This window comes from Microcebus murinus, chromosome 2 (assembly GCF_040939455.1).
Source record: "Microcebus murinus isolate Inina chromosome 2, M.murinus_Inina_mat1.0, whole genome shotgun sequence".
NCBI lineage: Eukaryota > Metazoa > Chordata > Mammalia > Primates > Cheirogaleidae > Microcebus > Microcebus murinus.
This window is the reverse complement of record NC_134105.1, coordinates 101,022,514-101,028,543: the sequence shown is the minus strand read 5'-3', so window position 1 is coordinate 101,028,543 and position 6,030 is coordinate 101,022,514.

The window sequence follows — 6,030 nt, the reverse complement described above, 5'->3', positions numbered from 1 at the left end:
TGATGCATATAACTCTATACACTTTAGAAAATACACATGCTTTTAAGCACCATGAATGATTTACAAAACTGATCAGAACACAATTAAAACTTAATAAATTGCAAAAGACATAAATAATACAGGTCACATGTTTGATGATAATATGATAAAACTAGAAATTAATAATACATCAGAAATACTTGAAATTTTAAAAACACTGCTCTAAATATCTCAGGTTAAGAAGGAACGCAAAACTGTAATTAAGATAACATTTTTGAAATAGCAATAAAAAGTCACTAAATATTAAAATCTATAGCTGTAGCCTTAAGGTCTTTATTTCCAAAACAAGAAAGAATAATATAAGAAATAAACTAAGTATTCAATTCAGTAAGTTAGAAAAAATAAGACACGAAATAGCCAAGAGAAGAGGAAAATGGAATATTAGTCAACCTTTAAAAAGAAAGAAATCTTGCCATTTCTGACAACATGGATAAAGCTAGAGGACATTATGTGAAGTGAAATAAACCAGTTACAGGACAAATACCACATGATTCACTTATATAAGGTATATAAAATAGTCAAATTCATAGAAACAGAGAATAAAATGGTGGTTGCCAGGGACTGGAGGGAGGGAGAAAAGGGGAATTGTTTTTCAATGGGTATGAAGTTTCTGTTATGCAAGAAGAATAGGTTCTAGAGATCTAGGTACAATATAGTACCTATAGTTAATAATATTGGTATTGTGTACTTTACAATATGTTAAAAGGGTATTTCTCATGTTAAGTGTTCTTACCAAAAATAAACCACAAAAGAACACAAGGAAATATTTGGAAGTGATGGATGTGTTTAGTACCCTGGTTGTGGTGATGATATGGTATAAGCATATGTCCAAATTCATCAGGATGTACACACTCATTGTGTGTAGTTTTATGTATATCAATTATACCCCAAAATGTTTTTTTAAAAAGAAAGGCCCAAAAAAGGAAAATATTGTTTAAAGTAGAAATTCATGAACTCGAAAACAGAATAGCCATGGAATTGATTAATAAACCAAAGAACTCAAGACATTTGGTAAACAATTAAAATAATTAAGAAAGAGAAAAAGACTAGATAGACGTGTATATCTCCATAGGTAGATATTAATACATAGATGTATATCTCTCTGTAGATACATAGATACATAAATACCAAAAATATTTAGCTATAAATACAGATGAATAGAGTTGTGACAACTATTCTTAAAAAGATAGAAAAGAAGGACAGGAAAAATGGGGAGAAAAATGGGTGATTTTTCTAGAAAAACTAATTCCAGAAAAGGTATAGCCATAGAAAAAATTGAGAAGGTTGTCAAATAACTACCCTCTCAAAAGCTTTGGGCAAGACTGTTTCACAGGTGAATGTTTTCAAACATTCAGGGAATAAATCACTCTTACACTATTTAAACCATATCAGAGAATACAAACATAAAGAAAGCATTACAGTTTTTTCCCCCAAAGGTAGCATAGCCCTAATATCAAAATCACAAATACCCCCAAAGCTACAGATTAATCCCATATATAAATATAGATAAAAACCTCTAAAGAAAACAGTAGCCAAGAGCAGTTTTTCTTTTCACTTGGATGCCATGAAAGAATACTCCATGCTACCACATATGGTTCATTTCAGAAGGCCCCAGTTCTCTCAGAGAAACTCATTCACGCAGCTCATTCCAAATTTGGCAGAGGAGAAAGTTTGTGTGACCATCTAACATCTCTTTTAATCCACGTTATATTTTTTAATTTAAAATTATGACAGGCCTAGCACTCTGGGAGGCTGAGGCGGGAAGATCGCTCAAGGTCAGGAGTTCGAAACCAGCCTGAGCAAGAGCACGATCTCGTTTCTACTAAAAATAGAAAGAAATTAATTGGCCAACTAAAATATATAGAAAAAAATTAGCCGAGCATGGTGGCTCATGCCTGTAGTCCCAGCTACTCGGGAGGCTGAGGCAGGAGGATCACTTGAGCCCAGGAGATTGAGGTTGCTGTGAGCCAGGCTGATGCCACGGCACTCACTCTAGCCTGGGCATCAGAGTGAGACTCTGTCTCAAAAATAAATAAGTAAATAAAATTATGACAGGAAAAAGAATCTATCTAAAACTAACAGCTCATATTATGCTTATCAGTAAAACATAGCACTAACTTTAAAATTAGGAAATTTCCTTCATTCCACAAATAGTAATATTTACACAGTACCTACCATGTGACAAAGGCAAGGCAAGGCTGCTCAATGATGAAGGAAATAGCTCTGCGGCTTAGAGCCCAGTGAGGATTACCATTAAAATTATAAAGTATAAGAAGAGCTATGCAGAAAGAGTGGGTACTATAAAATAAGAAGCAAGGACAACAAAATCCAGATTGGAAAGAGAAGTAAGAGAAAACACGTCTAAGGAAGTGACAGAAGAACGAACATGTTCCGTGCCCATGGGATTTTGCACCAATGCAGGGAGAAGACAAAAGAAAAAAATTAGGCATACAAATTAGAAAGGACGAAACAGAATGATCATTATTTAAGATACCAGTGTTTCAGCCTAGGACATCTAAGAAAATGGACTGAAAAGTTATTAGATATAGAAAGTTTAGTAACATGTAGTTATAGAATAAATATACCCAAAAAAAACCAGTAACTTTCTTATATATCCATAGAACTTGTTAAATAATATGTTGAGGGAAATATTCTGTTTATCATAATAGTAATGACAACAATATAATATGTGGTTGGGAGTAATTAATGTGAAATGTACCTATGATATAAAACTGCCTAAAGAACATAAAAGAAACTCCAATACACAGAAACACCTTGTTCTTGTATGAGAGGACTTATAAGGATGGCATTATCTCCTTATTAGTCTATATCTTAAAAAGGAACTATATAGAAATCATAAACCTTAGGGAACTTTACAAAAATGACTCTAAAATTTACCGGGAAGAATATATAGGCACGAGTAGCCAGGAAAACCTGGGGAAAGGCATCAATAAGAGGCCTTTTTCTATTCTATATTGAAGTATCATAAGCTAAAGTCATTCACATGCTGTGGTAGTGGTGGTAATAAAAATGAGAGAGAAAAGTCAATGGAATGTAACAAAAAGGCTAAAAACATATTCAAGTATAACTGTGAGAATGCAGTATTTTACGAAGACATTTGCAAATCTATATACTCACTTCTAACTTCTCTCCCTATTCCTGCTATGCAAACCCTCCTCCAGCTGCTCCACGGAGTCTGTCTTCACCAGACCCAGCCAGCTCACCTGCAGTGCATGTAGTCAGTCACTCAACGGCCCATTAATACAGTCCAGAAAGGACCAGGTCCTCTGAGGTGTGCGGGCTTGGAGCTTCATGCCCGGGGCTTGCGCGCCGCCTTGTGGTAGCTAACTGCAACGTCTCAAGCAGACCCATCCTTAAGCAATAGGGAGTGGTGGGAAAAGGACCTCAGCTCACTGCCCTGTCCTTGGGCTGACCATGAAGGGTTATATCTTATGCTCCATATTGAAATTTCAAACGGACAGGAAAATATCTCTTTCTCGTGTTTATCTGTAATTTATATTGTAAGGCAAAGAGTTCTTCACAGTCTCTAAAAGCCAGATCTTATGGGCACAGGTGGTGGTGTTCCTATTACATTTCCTTTTTCTAAGACACTGGATTGTAAGAGGCATCACTGATTTAAAAGGAGCATTTGGGGGAAGGTCGTGAACACTATATTAAATGTACCCTTCAATATTAAGACACCTCCGGATTTCATAAATATTAAGTCATGTGAATAAATGGGTATTAGAATGCGGTTTTCATCTGTAAAATCTGGACAGGAAGGGCAGCGTCTACTACAGCAGTGGTCCCCAACATTTCTGGCACCAGGGGCCATTTTCATGGAAAACAATTTCCATGACAAACTGGGGCGGGGGAAGATGGTTTGGGGATGATTCAAATGCATTACATTGATTGTGCACTTTATTTCTATTATTATTATATTGTACTATATAATGAAATAATTATACAACTCACCATAGGTTGGGGACCCCTGTACTACACAGTCTAAATGTTTACTTTGCCATCTATGGTTCTGTACATGATTGTAGCCAGATCTGGGGGCAAGAATTTTAAAAATCGTTACCCAGAATCCTCCTCCTGCCAGCCAGCCTGCTGGAAAAAAAAAAAGGAGAGAGAGGGCGCTCATGCATGAGAAGACTAAGATAAGAACTATAAAAATTACCTGACCTTCTGTTAGTGGAGTTGTGCAGAGCAAACCAATGGCATTCATTGGTAATGACCACAGTGTAGACTGAGAACAGGCAACCAACTCCAGCCTGCAGCTCGCTGAGAGGTAACCATGGAGCCAGAAATGCGTGCCCCGCCCCACCCCACCCCTGCCCCAGGTACAGGCTCAGGCAAGTGCCTAAGAAAGAAGGAAATTTTTTTATAATAACAAACTATCTCTCTTCTTTGGAATGAGACTGCCAGGAAAAATGTCTTGACATGAGTTCAGGGTGGAGGGTAAAACTCAGAGGACACACACAAGTGGTAAAAGATGACTGATAAACTGCTACTTACCGGCAGGGAGGAGTCTGGTTTGCTTCAAAGGGAAGGGAAAAACTGGGGAGGAGTCCCCAGGTGGTGGAAGGCTGTGTGAGGCATGATGTGACCCTGCCCAGGACTGGCAAGTCTTTAAAACACACACACGTGAAGAACACATACACACACGTTTGTGTGTTGGTTTTTGGATTTTTGTTTTTTGTTTTTTGGTGGAAATCTAAGAGAAGAGGCTGAACTATCTTTGTCAAAGAAACAGAAGCCCATGCTGGAGGAGGGAGCCATGGGGATGTGAACCCTAGAGACCCACTGAGATGACCCGGAAGGGCTTGGGACTTCTATGTGCCACGCATTTAGTATGAGGATGGCTCGTGTTGATTGTATTTAGTCTTGAGAGTCTGAGAGTTTCTGGCTGTCACTGGGGCAATATGTGTCATGGACTTTCGCAAATGTTCGTCCTCCTTGACTTCACACCTTTAAGCCAAGCTGACCTGCCCATGGACCAAGCACCTAACAGCACCACTAACATTAATGGACAGACATGTTTGGGACCCTCCTCTCTACTGCCACTCTGTCTAGTTCCTCCTGTCTGCTGGCCTTCAGTTTGATCTTCTATAATAGTTCCCAACATGCCCCTGCCCTTTAGATTTGGTGTGGTATTTTCCTTAACTCTGACTCCAGCAGTCCCTCACACCAATTCAAATTCAACCCTCTGATGCATCCTTTTAATGACCCAGTGTGACTTCAATTACCTTTCCTTGAGGGGAATCTTTAACTCTCAAGACGCCATGGAGTGGAGAAGGGACTTGTGACCCTATCAAGTGCTATTCTGTAAGTCATACCAGAGATTCTCACAGTGGGCTCTGAGACCACCTACTTCATATCCCCCAGTTGGTGAGTGAGACTTATTAAAATGCAAAGACTCATGACCTCCAGAATTAGAATCTCTGAAGGTGGAGCCCAGGAACCTGACCTGTTAATAAGATCCCAAGGTAAGTCATAGGCATACTAAACAAATGTGATATACTTTAGTGCCGACACTTGTAGTTAGTTAGGTACTAGACGTTCTTGCCCAATTTTAAACTCTGATAAAATAAATTCCAATTATATAATGAAACCATTAAAAATGAAGAATTTAATGACATGAAAAGGTATTTATTTAATATTTACAATGATAGTTATGTTAGAATAATCAAGTCATCCCACTTTGAGTACAATATGGATGTTTGTATATGTACAGAATACAAGTCAGGAAGAATGTACCCTGGAAAATTAACCTGCATGGCAAAATTGTGGGTGTGAAAATTTATTTTTTTCACCTTTCTACATTTTCTACATTTTTTGCAACATGTATACAAATACATGTATATAATGTGATCTCCTTGAGAGCAAGGACTTTGTTTTTGTTGTTGTTGTCATTTTTGGTTTACTGCAGCAATTTATTTTTCCTTATACAATGATGTATTGGCTGGGACTTAACATTCTCACATA